The following is a 14,245-nucleotide window of genomic DNA, read 5'->3' on the forward strand; positions in this document are numbered from 1 at the left end:
ACATACTGACTTTCCAATAGTTTGAGCTAACTGTCTACAGAAAAGTAAAAAGCAATATAGTGGTAGTGGTAAACAAAAGCATTTTCATCACCAGAGCTTCCCAATAGCTCTTCACATGAAAGGAGAGAAAAATATATGTACAGCTAAAGTCCCCCTTAATAAACTGGATACTTCCAAGTCTCACTGAAGAAAGCTAGTAACCCATAGTTAGTTCCTGAAAATTTAGTTTATCTCATGCAGTTATACCTCGTGCAGAAATTTGCAATCCCCTTTAAACTTTGTGTACTGAGAATTAATCAGAGAATCATAGAAGGGTTAGGGTTGAAAGGGACCCTAAAGCTTGTCTAGTTCCAACACCCCTGCCATGGGTAAGGAGTTATCCATGGGACCTGTTACTCAGAGCCCCATCCAGGCTGGTCTTGAAGACCTCTTTGAACAACCTGTTTCAGTGTCTCGCCACCCTCACAGTAATTTTGTCCCTAATATCTAGTTTAAAACCACCCTCCTTCAGTTTAAGGCCATTTTTCCCAGTTCTATCACTACATGCCTTTGTGAAAAGCTCTCTCCAGCTCTCTATGTACTGGAGGGATGCTCTAAGATTTCCACAGGCCTGTCTCATCTCCAGGCTGAACAGCCTCAACTCTCTCAACCTGTCTTCATATCAGAGGTATTCCAGCCCTGTGATCACATCAGTGGCTGCCCTCTGGTCTCATTCCAATAGATCAATGACTTCCTTTTGTTGAGGGTCCCAGACTTGGACACAGTACTCCAGGTATGGTCACACAAGAGCAAAAAAGAGGGGCAGAATCACCTTCCTTGAGCAGCTGGTCACAGCTCTCTGGATGCAGCCCAGGATGTCTTTGGCTTTCTGGGCTGCAAGGGTCATATTGAGCTTTCATCCATAAACAACAGGGCCTTCTCCCGGGAGCTCTTCTCAATCCATTCTGCTCCCAGCCCGTGCTGGTGTTTGGGATTGCCCTGACTCCGGTGCTGGAACTTGCACTTGGCTTTGTTGAGCTTCATGAGGTTTGCACAGATACCTCTAAATCCTGCTAAAGTTCCTCTGGATGGCATCCCTTCCCTGCAAAATGTCAACCCCACCACACAGCTTGGTGCAACCAGCAAACTTGCTGTTCCACTGTCTGTGCCACCAACAAAAATGTTAGAGCTCTGGACCCAAAATCAACCCCTGAGAAGCACCTCTCATCACCACTTCCCACTTGGACATCGAGCTCTTAACTCTTTGAGTGTGACGTCCAAAGAAATTTTTATTCGCCAAGTGGTCTATCCATCAAATTCATGTTTTTCCAGTTTAGAGAGTAGGATGTTGTAAAGGACAGTGTCAAATGCAAACTGAATATTTTGTCTTCATCTTAATGTCTTGTTATTTATTTGTTACTTATTTCTGTTATTGCTTCCACAGCTTGGCTACATTTCCTACTAAGCCCAGAAATGGGACAGCTGTGATTCTGAGATTTGTTGATAAACCCATTTATGTCCTGATCTTTGTGAAGCAATCAACCAATATAATGAGAAATCTTAATTCAGTTGTCTGAAAGCACTATCTTTCACCTAGCAATTATTTCTCAGGGTTAAATAAACCCATGCCTCTGACAATAGAATTTTGTATAATTTACTTTATTTTTCAGACTATGATATATTATGTTTCTTAAACATGGGTTTTTTAAAATTTATTTTTCTATAATAGCTAAAACAAAATTCAACAGCACAAACAAAATCATTAATGATGTAAGTATTAAGGATGACAAAAATTTTTTTGCAAATATCTTGATACTTCTATTGGCCTGAGGTATGAAATTCCTCATATGAATTATTGTAGCTTCTAAGTACTTGTGTGCAAGCATATAAGAAAAAAACATTACTACAGATAAGTACAGTGCATATCTACAATGTGTTTAAATGGAAATTTCTATCAACGTAGCATAGAATTTTTAAAAGCATGTATTCACTTTCATATTCAAGAAACAGCTGGTACATGCTGAGTTGTTTTTTCTAAATTTCATATAGTTAAGACTAGATTTCTGCATTGAACACTACACTGAAGACATCTAATCCATTTTTTCAAAGTATGATATTTAATGATGAGAACTCAATGAAAAACTGAGTTGGGAGAAAGTAATTGAATTAACAGCATTGAAAGGTAAACATGTAATCAATCTATTACAATGTTTTAGCTATTAAAAGCACCCTCAGAAACTGCATAGGACATTTGCCTAAAAGTGCCAAGAATCTATTCTTCGTGAGGTCTGCACACGAAAAATAGCTAAATATTAGTGAGGTTACCAAAGAAACAACTGTAAAATGGTGCAACAGGAAAACACAAGATGAACTTTTATCAGAGTTATTCAGTCACAAGAAGACATATCATCTATTTTTCTTATTTGGCTTTGTAGATGACCTGTTTATGAGCTACAACAGTAACAAAAGCCATTTCCATGGTGTTTTTTGTATTATTTACTACAAACATAATACAGACCAGCTAGTTATCATGGAACTGGTGTTCTTAAAGACTGGTAATTTTCATCCTGTAGTATACCATGAATGTGGGCTTTATCTAATAAGACAGAAAAAATATTATGTACATCATTCATAAAAGGAGAAAATTTAAATTTTCTTTCATCATTCTCTGACAAATTATGTAAACTACCTTTACTCCATTTATAAAATAAAGTAAATTTCATATAGAAGTTATTTTAAAAATAGGTTTAAATATCAAAATTCAAGAGAGAAAATAAAATCTGACCTAGAAAGTGTCTCAGTATGTAGTCCCTCTAACTTTGTTCAGCAAGGTAGTTTAACAGGTATTTTACAATTGCCTTCTAATCAAGGTGTGAGAGATAAGCAAACGTTTTCCCGGGGATCTGGCAGACAACAAAAGATGACTATTAGCATGACTATAAGCAGGTTATCACCATGTGGAAGATATGGGCATGCCTGATGGGTCCTGAATTATATTCTGTGAATGAGCTTGAATTTTCTACCATGTTTGGTTTCTCTACCCTGGCCTGATGAGACCTCATCTGAACTCCTGCCCTCAGTGCAGAAAAGACATGGACTAGTTGGAGCGTGCCCAAGAGGAGGACCATGAAAATAATCAGAGGTCTAGAACAACTCTCCTGTGAAGAAAGGCTGAGAGAGCTGGGGTTGTTCATCCTGGAGAAGAGACAGATCTGGGGAAATATTATTGAGGCTTTTTTTGCACTTAAAGGAAGCTTATAAAACAGATAAAAAGAGACATTTTTTACCAGGGCTTGTAGTAACAGGACAAAGGTCAAGAGTTTGAAACTGAAAGTAGCTTCTTTCAGAATATAAGGAAGATTTTTTTTTTCTTACCATGAAGGTGGGGATACACTAGAAGATATTTTCTGAGAGAATTTGTTAGTGATTTGTAACTGGAAAAGTTCAAGACCAGTTTGGATGGGGCTTTGGTCCAGTGGGAGGTGTCTCTGCTCATGGCAGGGAAGCTGAAAGTAGATGATCTTTAAAGGTCCCTTCCAACCCAAACCAGTTCATGATTCTGTGATTCTAAAGTAGATATTACTAAAAGAGCTTTTTACATTCCACTCCTCTTAGACGAATACCTAAAGTTAAGTGAATCAATACCTTTTCTTCTTTATAGTTGGTGAAACTGCCATAATGTAGCTATTATACCAATCTTGTTTTAATTTGAACTCCATGGCTTAAGTCTGTGTGCAAATGATTCAAAATAGGTACTCTGAAATGTTCTGATGTCTAATGTGAGATATCTCATTAATTTTGGTCAAACTGTTCGTGTAAATTCAGATTTACACGTATATGCACACAGAAAAAAACCCTCATAAAATAAAGAGCATAACTAATGTGTTTTTAACATTTTTCTGATAGATCTGCTGCCTATTTGCCTCTTTTCATCACTGTAGAAGCTAGATCAAGTCCTTTAGTTACACATTTCAGATGTCCTTGTCCCAGTGAAAATCCAATATATTTATGACATTTATTGCAATTTTATATACAGAAATAATTTGCATTATCTTATGCTGACATGCCTGAACTGAAATTTTTAAGAAAACAATAAGAACTTTTGTTACTACTTTTCCAGCAGTCAATGAGAAGACAGTGGATGTTGATTTCCACAGGAAGAAAAATATGCTTCTATTAAATATATATCATCTGATCAAAATTTGAGAGAAGATGAAGCAAGCTAAGAGCAGGAAAGTTGACTAATACATTTCATGACTTTTTGACTTAATGGATCTTTATTAATATACTCCTTTTTATTTCAATTTTCATAAGTGTGATTAGAGAGAAGATTTTGCCTTTTTATTTTGAAAAATGTGTCCACATAAGTGAATAATTAAAATAGTCATGCTATTTTAAGACCGTTATTGTTTTGGAAAATGAGGAACATATCAGTGTATGTGCCCCCATGTGCATGCTCATGGTTGCACACAGACATCTGTATGGAAAAAAAGGGAATGTATGCAAACAGTGAAAATTTTTAGAAGGATTTATGCTTTGGCCTATTGTACTCCAACAATTTTGTGGGAATCTTGTTCTCAGCAGGAGTCAGCAATTATCTCTCATTTATCTGCTAGATATTGAAAGAAACTACTGCCTTCCTTTGTCTTGTGCTTGACTCGTGCCAGGTGCAAAAATTAACTAGAAAACAATTTATTTTCTCTATTATACTCCTACTAATTGAACTCCTGGTTCATAGGACGTCTTCTAAAAATTTCTTCCAGAAATTTTAAAAAAGAGCTGAAAAAAATTGCAAAGTCTCACTTGGGTTTAATTAATGGTGAACAATGGGAAGAGAACACTAATTTTAGACTTTCATGGTTTACTGGACATTTTCATGTAAAAGGGAGAGCCAAAAGTCATAAATAATTCTAATTAAACTTTCAGAAATTGTAATTCTGAAATAAATAGTATTCAACGTTAGACCTATCAGTAGAAGGTAAGGTCTTTTTTATTTGTTTGCCGGGCTGTTATTGTTGGTTTTGACTTTGGGTTTGGTTTTTTTTTTTCTTTTTTTTCCCAAAATATGTGCAAATATTGAGTGTTTTCAAATATTTATGAGAACTCAAGGGGTATTGAGAAGCCTAAAAACACTAAGATAACTGTATGAAAACTGAGGCCGAGAAATTTTCTATTTCAGTTTTGAATCTGTGAGTTTTGGATCTGTTAGTATATGTATAGATACTTTGGCTGTTGCACCTTTTTTTTTTTTTTTTCTGAAAAGCTCTAGTTCAGTTTTGCTAAATTGACGTTTTTCTGAATGGATTGTGGAAAATGTAAAATTTTTTGTGTACTTTAAGAAATGAAGAGGGGCTAGAATATATCAGGCATGATTGCACTTTTCTCAGCTCAAATTGTTTATCAGTTTTAAACCATTACAACATTAAAAAGCACCTTCAAAAGACAGTTGACTGTCTTGAGTGAGACACTAGCTTTTCTTTTAAGGAAGAGAACACTCTTCATATGATATTGAACTGTTAATCTATGCATATAGCTAATCTTTTCTTCCCTTTTCAAGTGTTAATTAAACTTGCTTGTTTGATTGTATTTATTTAGTCTCTTTTATCAAAGTGTAGTGTGAGTTTTCAAATACATGGTTAGTAGTTAAGCACCTAATTAGCATCAAAAAACAAAGGTGGGTATGTGCTTGGTTGCTACCTTTAACTGGTACCTCTAAATTTTTATTGTTTTCTCATGTGTGTTTTTCTCATTAATCTTCCCACATTCTTACATATCTTTCATAGAACCTATGAAATAAAGTCCTAAACAGACACAGAATGTTTATCCTCCTTTTTGTTTTTATTTTTACTGGATCATTTCAGATACTTGCACCTCTTTACTTACTAAAAACAGCACCAGAAAGGATTATCATAACTCCTCCACTAGACCTGACCTGTTCCTTTTCTCTCATTCCCTTAGAAAAGAAAAAAAGAATTATTCTGGAAACATTCATGATAAACATTTTTTGCTCCTCTTCTTTTAATACTTACTCTTTGCTACTTCATTTTTATTAAATTTGAGGAGTTTATCTTTTCTTTGTGAACATTTTTAGTGCAGAAAGCTTCCCTTAAAAAGCTTCACTGTGATGGTATTTTTTGCTGGAAATGGTCTAGTTCCATTGAACCACCACAGAGCTTTACCAGATTTGCATGATGTTCACTGAGTGATTAGCTTGATCCCCTTACACAGTTTGGCCTACAGTGGCTGTCAAGAAATTGTCAATAAACAGTCAAACAAATCAAGTGCCCACAAGTACGGAGCAGGAAGCTGCATAACTAAGCAAACCCAGAAAAATTATGTTTCATTCATCTGGCATTTCTGAATGCTCTACAGCTGACACATTAATAAAGTTCTATTGTAAAGCAAAAGAGAGCAGAAATGTACTTTTTCAATATTTCTGTCCTGTAGTGAATTTGGACACATTTGTACTGGTACCAGATTTTAAATTCTTGTAAGCTTTTGTTGCCTCTCAGCTGCCACTGCTAGATTCTGCAGCCCTTGGTACCAATGCTTTATGTCTATAAATTTTGTGTTCACAAAATCAGCAGAATTTTGGAGAGTTTGCATACCTGATGTTTAATTTTATCTTAATTACCATAATTTCTATAATTCCAGTCTCTTCCTTGCAGAGTAACATTCCTTGTCTAAGTTCATTCTCTTTGATAGATATTTCATACCAGTATTTCATGCAAAATTCAGTTCGTTGCTTTTAGTCATATGAGCTGTGAATCATAAAACCATTTTCAGTTTTTACAACTGTTCTTAGAAAATGTAAATGACAGTTACAAAAATGCAAACTTGGCCCAATCTTTTTTTCCCACAACAACCCTAGAATTACTTTTTTTTCATGTCATTGCTGCAGGCCATAAATACTGAAAATCCTAATTAAAACACAAAGTTTGACTCTGTTCTCTTCAGGGATTACAGAAACTAAGTGAAAGGAATGTGAATTAAAAAATTATACTGTTCCCAACAAAGACACCCTCAGAGTTTTAAATTGTTAACTTTTCTTTGCTCTGGGATCATGTACCTTGTAAGGGAAATAGTTACTGTGGAAAAACTAATGAATGTAGACATCATTCAAACCAGTTTCACACATACATGAAGTGTCAATGTGAATAGAATTTCAGACAAAAACATCTCAGCAATTATGCAAGGAGGAAAGAATTATATTTGCTAGATACAAAGGCAGCTTTGTTGCCTCTGACTTCATAGAAATAAGAGAAATAAGCGTACTTGTGTTTGTGTGTGTATGTAAAGTATGCCTTACAGTAGTAGTAAGGCTTCACCACTTGAACAAACCAGGCAGGAAAACTGACACATTTTCCAGAGCTGATGTCAAGAGTTGCAGGCCAAGGTCAGGCTGAGCACAATACCTTCTCCCTGTACAAGGCAATTTTTTTGATTGTTGCCTCTCTTCATTTCCCCTTTTTTTTTTTTTTTTTTCCCTGAGAGGTAACACACTCAAGTTGAAAAGGGCAAAAGTAGCTCTATTTGCTAGAATCTTTCCTGACTGCAGCCTCCCTCTTGATAAGAAAACAAAAAAACAATCTAACCTTGTGCTGGATTATTCTTATAACAGATACAGAAGGGACAGCCAGTTTGTTTCATTTTTGCTTTGTGTATTCTACAGTATTAAAAACCAATATTAACAAGAACTCTGGATACAGACAATTAACCAGATCCTATGTCTAATATTGCATCAAAATAAATTAAACCCCAAATGACTGAGGTTTCCCAAGTGGACAGTGATTTTCCAAAGTATGTGATTTACTGATCTTATAGTATTTTTAAATGATCTTACAGGATTTTAGCAGAATTTATTTGGGGGTTTTTGAGGTTATCAAAATATTTGGAGAAAGATTAGAATAAAATAGAAGTAGAAATAGAAATAGAAATAGAATAGAATAGAATAGAATAGAAAGAATAGACTATTTCCGTTGAAAGGAACCTAAAATGATCGTCTAGTCCAACTGCCCCATTAATTCAGAGCTGCTCAAAATTTAAATTGTGTAATTAAGGTCATTTGCCAAATACCTCTAAAGACAGATGGCCTTATGGCATTGAGCACCTCTCTAGGAAGCTGTTCCAGCATTTAACCACTATTTCGGTGCAATGAAATGTTACTTCCTTGTGTGGGGAAGAGGAGGGTCAGACACTGATCTCTTCTCTGTGGTGACCAGTGACTGGGCCTGAGGGAATGGCCTGAAGTTGTGTCCGGGGAGCTTTAGGCTGGAAAACCACAAAAGTTTCCTCACCCAGAGGGTGGTTGGGCACTGGAAGAGGCTCATCAGGGAAGTAATCACAGCACCAAGCCTGACAGAGCTCAAGTGTTTGGACAATGCTCTCAGGAACATGGTGTGACAACTGGGGCTGTCCTGGACAAGGCCAGGAGTTGGATTTCTATGATCTTTGTGGGTCCTTTTCAATCAGAATATTCTGTGATTCTGTGATGGATTTGAGCTTTTTCCTCTTAGGCTATGCAAACTTTCCACATTCTTTCTTCATTTACTGTTTTTTTCTACAATTCTTATTATCCTAGTTGCTCTCATCTGGTCTGCTTCTACAGGACCATGTTAACATGGACCTGGAACTTTCATGGGCCATAACCTGCATATATTTATGTATTTCCATTTTACAGATGAGGAATGTACAGACAGAAGATTCAGGGTCCAAATGTACAAACAGATAAAGTTGTGACATAATTCAGAGTCACTGTGTATTTCTTGTCCTCTGCTTTAGGCACTGTTTTTTAAAAATGGAATTCACAGCCACTTAAATGCCTACTGTGAGATGGCTCTGTGTTAAGCACTAACTTTTTACTTTTAACTTTTATATTTGCCTACTTATGTGAGACTTTCACAAGTCATTATCCAATCAAGAATCTAATTTACGCAAATAAATGAGTCTGATTCACAGCCCATTACTTCCAAAATAAAGTATGTAAGGCATATAATATACTCCACTTTAAAGTGGTAGAAGCAAAAGTGATCAACAAAAAAATTGCAAGATATCTGGTGTGTACTTGCAATAAAGGCCTTTAAGTTACTGATCTATAATTGATAGGAGGAAAAAGCAGAATTGGTGAATGATAAGTCCTGGCATTAACTGAAACTGTTCAAATTAAATAAAAAGCACTGGAAGAAAAAAAAAACAACTGTGTAAATTTAATTTAGAAGTAGACCTACAAAAGTTTGAAGTTATTTTTGGAACTAAGGTTGATATTAACTTAATATATAATTTTTAAGCAGAAATCCAGATCATAAGGTAAGTTCAATATTCGGATGACAACACTTTTCTCAGTTTTGAGAAAATTATGAGGAGCTTCAGAAGTCTAGTTAATGCCTGGTAGCTGGTAATGAAAACAAGTTCATATCACTCTAGAGAAATGCAAGTTAATGTACAATTGAAGGAACAATTTTAACTTGAACAAACTGGTAGATTCTAAATTAGCCATAACCATCCTAGAAAAAGTAAAATAACAAATAAGGATAATTTTGAGAACCTCAGGGAAAACATCTGTTGAATACTCACTGGCTCTCAGTAAAAGAAAGCAAGTGGTAAAACAAAATGAACAAATTAAACTACTGAAAATATTGTGTCTGAGGAGCTTCTCTTTGATATTAGGAAAACAAGTATAAAATTCAGAGAAAGAAGGGAAAACTTCAGAGTTTAGTATATTACTGTAAGGTGATATTAAATAGAACTCTGAAACCAGATGAACAGCTGATTAAAATCACTGTAGTGCCTTTGATTTTGTTAGTACTGTGCAGTTTACAGCAGCTGAAAAGTTGGCTACTAAGTTTAAAAAAGAGATGAATACCAGATGACTGACTGAGTACTGTAAAATAACAAACTGTTTAAAAGCAATTATATGTTCTTGTTTCCCCCTTTAGTTTCAAGAATAAAAGACCAAAAACTTCAATAAAAAGAAAGAAAAAAATAGTTACAGTGAAAAACAAAACAAAACAACCCCCTCTATGTACGGAGTAAGTGTAGGATTATAAGCATTTTATTAGAAATGGGTACTGCAAAGCAGTGAGGTATGCATTTTATTCTCTGCCACCCTACATATATGTTTTGAGTTCAGATTCTTTGATGATTTTCTTTCTTTTCTCTTGATTTGAAATCTCTTTTCATTCTCATTTTTTCCTCATATTTTTCTTAGCATGGTGTACCGTAAAATATGTTTTTGCATCAACATTAAAATAGATTGCTACTGAAATAAAAATGTTGGAAGAAGAAAATTCCTAGTTAATCCTAAAATAAACAGGCAGAAGGCCCACATAGAATAAAGACAGCAGTAAGACAAGTAGAACTACCTAACTGAAGTAAGAGAAAATGTCATCCGGGCTACAGCCCTGAAAACACCTCAGAAGTATGTGATTTCTTGTGGCAATATGTTTCTATCAATTCATTTCTCTGTTCTTAATTTAAAGGTAAAATTTATAACACTTTTTTCATCTAAAAAAAATTGTGAGACACATTTCTAATGTGAGGCTATCTCATCTTTTTTTCCTTGAAAGAGAGAAAATTGTCGTCAAATGAAATTATTTAAATGAACCTAGTTATTCATTATTTGGTGAAATTACCCTCATAATATAAGTGCCAATTCAGTCAGTCAGAGAAGGGTCAATTAGGAATTCCATTCAGTACTAGAGATCTAAATTCTGCTAGATAGCATATTCTTCTGGAGGTCTGCAACATTACCTGCTTCTCTCTGTTCACCAGAGGCTCACTTATATGATGTTAAGTTCAATGAATATCCAAAAAGTACATGAAAACATATTATTCAAGTGAACAGGGCATAAATCTACAGAAACTAAATTACCACTTATTTTTAAAACAAATCTTTCTTTACAACATTATTTTGCACCTTTCCATAACAGCGTTTTTATTCTTTTTATTGTTATTTATTTTAAAAATCATAGAAATAATCTAATTGTTATAGAAAGTCAATGTTTTCTACTCTAATAATTAATACAAGAAAAATCACATTAGATTATATTCCTGCATTATGAATATACCTATCAATTGCAATGATTACACAGCAGGAATCTTTCCAATGTTACTGGATTTGAAAATGCAAGGGTAACCAGGTGAGGTTTAAAATGTAATCAATATAAGTGCCTCAGGTCCATTTCTGTGTCTGAAATGTTGGAAATTATATAATTGAACCAAGACTATGGTACTTTGGAAATATATGGTCCAAATATATTTCAGACTGGGCTTGAGGTTTTGGTTGTTTGGTTTTTTTTTAATTATATTGGGGAAAATACTTCAGTGAAAAACAGTAGAATACCTTAAGTTTTGCTCATGGTCAAATTTATCTTCTCTGTGAGGGACAGAAATCACCACTCTATGTAACAATCTTGAAATCTTTGTTAAGAGAGTTCTTCTTTATCAGAACACACAATTTGATTGATATAAGATACTGAAGTTAAAATTCTGTATTACCTATTTTTACTAAATAACAGAGGATTGATGGAGCTGAGATCAGACATTGATAAATTCTTCCTGTGTGAAATGTTTTCAAACAGATAGTCTCAAAACATGTAACTTGCAAGAAATAAATATCCTAGTAGCCATTTTTATGATAAAAAAGTTTAGTAAAAAACAAAAATAGGCACATTGCAATTATGGCCCTTAGCTGCCTGACTAGTTAGAATAGACAATACTCTGAATGTAAACATAACAAAGGAGAGAAATGTTAATGATCTATATCTATGTAAATGGCACGGCATAAATGAATTGAATATTTTGCAATTAGTCCCTTTCAACTACCACTTTTTTTTTTCTCTTTGATATAACTGAAATGACTACATAGCTAAACAAGACTAAAATGTCTTTTATTTAAGATCCCATTTTTCTTTTTTTTAATTAATTTTTACATCACATCACATTAAAATCACTATCTATTTGTTAACATAGTTTAAAAAAAGTTGTAGAACTGACAGACTCAGAATTTTCAGCTGTCTTAAATATTTAATAAGTGTTTTGTTTCCATTTTGAAGAAAAGGGGTGAGGCCCAAAGCTTTGAAGAAGAGATCACATAACCTTTAATGAGGTTTCTCAGTGTTTCAGAAAGAGGGAGGATAAAGATGCCTTCAACATTCCTGTGGTCTGGAGTAGTTTCACTGTTGGCATCACGTTTCTGGACATTTACAAATATTTGTTTACTCTCTGCGGAGTAGAACTATTTATGTATCAGCCATTCCACTGTGGTAGAAATAGCTGCATTTCCTTAGTAGCTCACCTAATACCAACTGTTTAAGCTTTAGGCTTCAATTTTAAGCGAGATGCCTGGGCTCTGTGTCCAGTCAATGAGGGCAAAAGGAGAAGCCTCTAAAGGTAGGTATTTAGCACACTGGGAAAGACTCAAATTCTTAACCCATCTTCCCCTCTCAATCTCTCCCCCTCCTTCACCTCACTCCATGACCTCCGAGATAACTTCATTAGAGTCCAAATTCCTGCTGTTAGCAGCTCTTGTCTCCTCATATCCAGGGTGTCTTTCTTCAACACCCGGAATGCTCAAAATATCTAAGTTTTCTTCTTAGAGCATAGTCAGTTTTTTTATTATGATTTTTTTCTGTGCTCTTTGGAAGAATTAATGAGTGTGCTTGATCTCCTAGACTTAATAGCACGTGGTGTGTGGTTATTCCAATCACCTCATTATCTACTGCATTTTATCTACTGATATACCATATTTAACTCAGTGATAAGTTGTGATAAGCTGTCAATTATGGAGATCTTGAGATTTCTATAGTTAATGCTTCCTTTGATATAGGATTGCTAAACAATTGTATAAATTAGAAAGACAATGTATTGGTAAGAAATACTAACCAAAAATCAGAACACAAGTCTAAATTTCAGGCCAAAATTTTATGAGTATTGTTGAAAAAGAAATCCCTCTTGCATCATTTGTACCATATGACTTGGTCAAAACATCAGAAGTATTCTAAAGCTATAATAAGGAACATATACAAGGAATCCTCCATGTATCATGTTAGCTTTGTCTGAATTAAGGCTCAACAGTATCTTCCCCTTAAAGCTAAAGAGAAAATGCACTTATTTAGAAGAAAGCATTTGAAGGTTTCATTTGCATGCTGGAGATGTTTAATGATCTCAGTGCAAAAGTTGAAGTCAGTGACTAAGGAAGTGAGTTGTGAAGAAGAGCACAGAGGGTGGCACAGGATGACATTTCTCAATATAAAAAACAATAATTACAACACAGAAGAAATTTCTATGAGCAACAATGAATGCCTTGATAAGGAAGCATTGTCTTGAAAATATGCTTTGTTAAGTTTTGTCGTTTTCCTGATATCCCATTTTCCTAAAAATTAAATTAGTTTTAATTTTGCACATACAAAAAAAAAAAGAAATTCTCAACCAACTACTACTGCAAAGAAAAATAAAACAAACAAAACAAAATAAACAAACAAAAAATAGGAAAATGAAACTCACCTTTGATACTTTAATAGAACAAGAGCAGAAAACCGTTCAGAATAAACTATGTGAGGAAGATTGAAACTAATGTCTGAAACTGTATCACTCTTGGGATTTTTTACCACGTCCAGAGTTGTAACAAGCTCTGCCTAATTCTGTCTCCATCTGTAGGAAAGCTTCTTTATTTCTCTCACTTAAGATGACTTGCTGTCTACCTGCTACTTGCTGTTTTCAAGAATCAGTTCTCTAGTTTAGCTGCAGTCTTGTCACTGTGTGTGCTGAGGCTTCTGCCCCATCGCATGCCTCGATGCTTCACCAAAGAATCATACACATGTGCTGTGATAGAGAATATGCCATCTCTCCATTCCTAATGTTATACCAAATGTGTTTCTAACAGCCAGGAAAATACAAATATTCAAGTTTCCTCTCACTTTTTAAGCCATTCCACCCAAAAAAAGCATAACATTTAGTAATAAGCTTTAAATAGTAAATAAACACAATAAACATCAAAGCTGATACGTTACCTGATGTTGAGGAATTGCCATTTTATTTTGTGGACCATACTTGTCCTATTTTGACCTTTAATCTTTCTGCTGGTCAGAGTACTCCTTGGAGATCACTATGCCTCAGCACCATGATGAAAACACATCTGAGGGCTTTGCAGAGAAATTTTAGCCCATTACTTCTTTAGCAGCTGTAACCATGAAGTGCACCTTGTAAGAATCTGTATATTCTTATATAAATAAATACTGTAGAGGTGATATCTGGAATTGGGAAGTGT

Source organism: Melozone crissalis, unplaced genomic scaffold (genome assembly GCF_028551555.1).
Source record: "Melozone crissalis strain CALT ecotype California unplaced genomic scaffold, PUWL_Pcris_2 ptg000013l_1, whole genome shotgun sequence".
In the NCBI taxonomy this organism is placed as follows: Eukaryota; Metazoa; Chordata; class Aves; order Passeriformes; family Passerellidae; genus Melozone; species Melozone crissalis.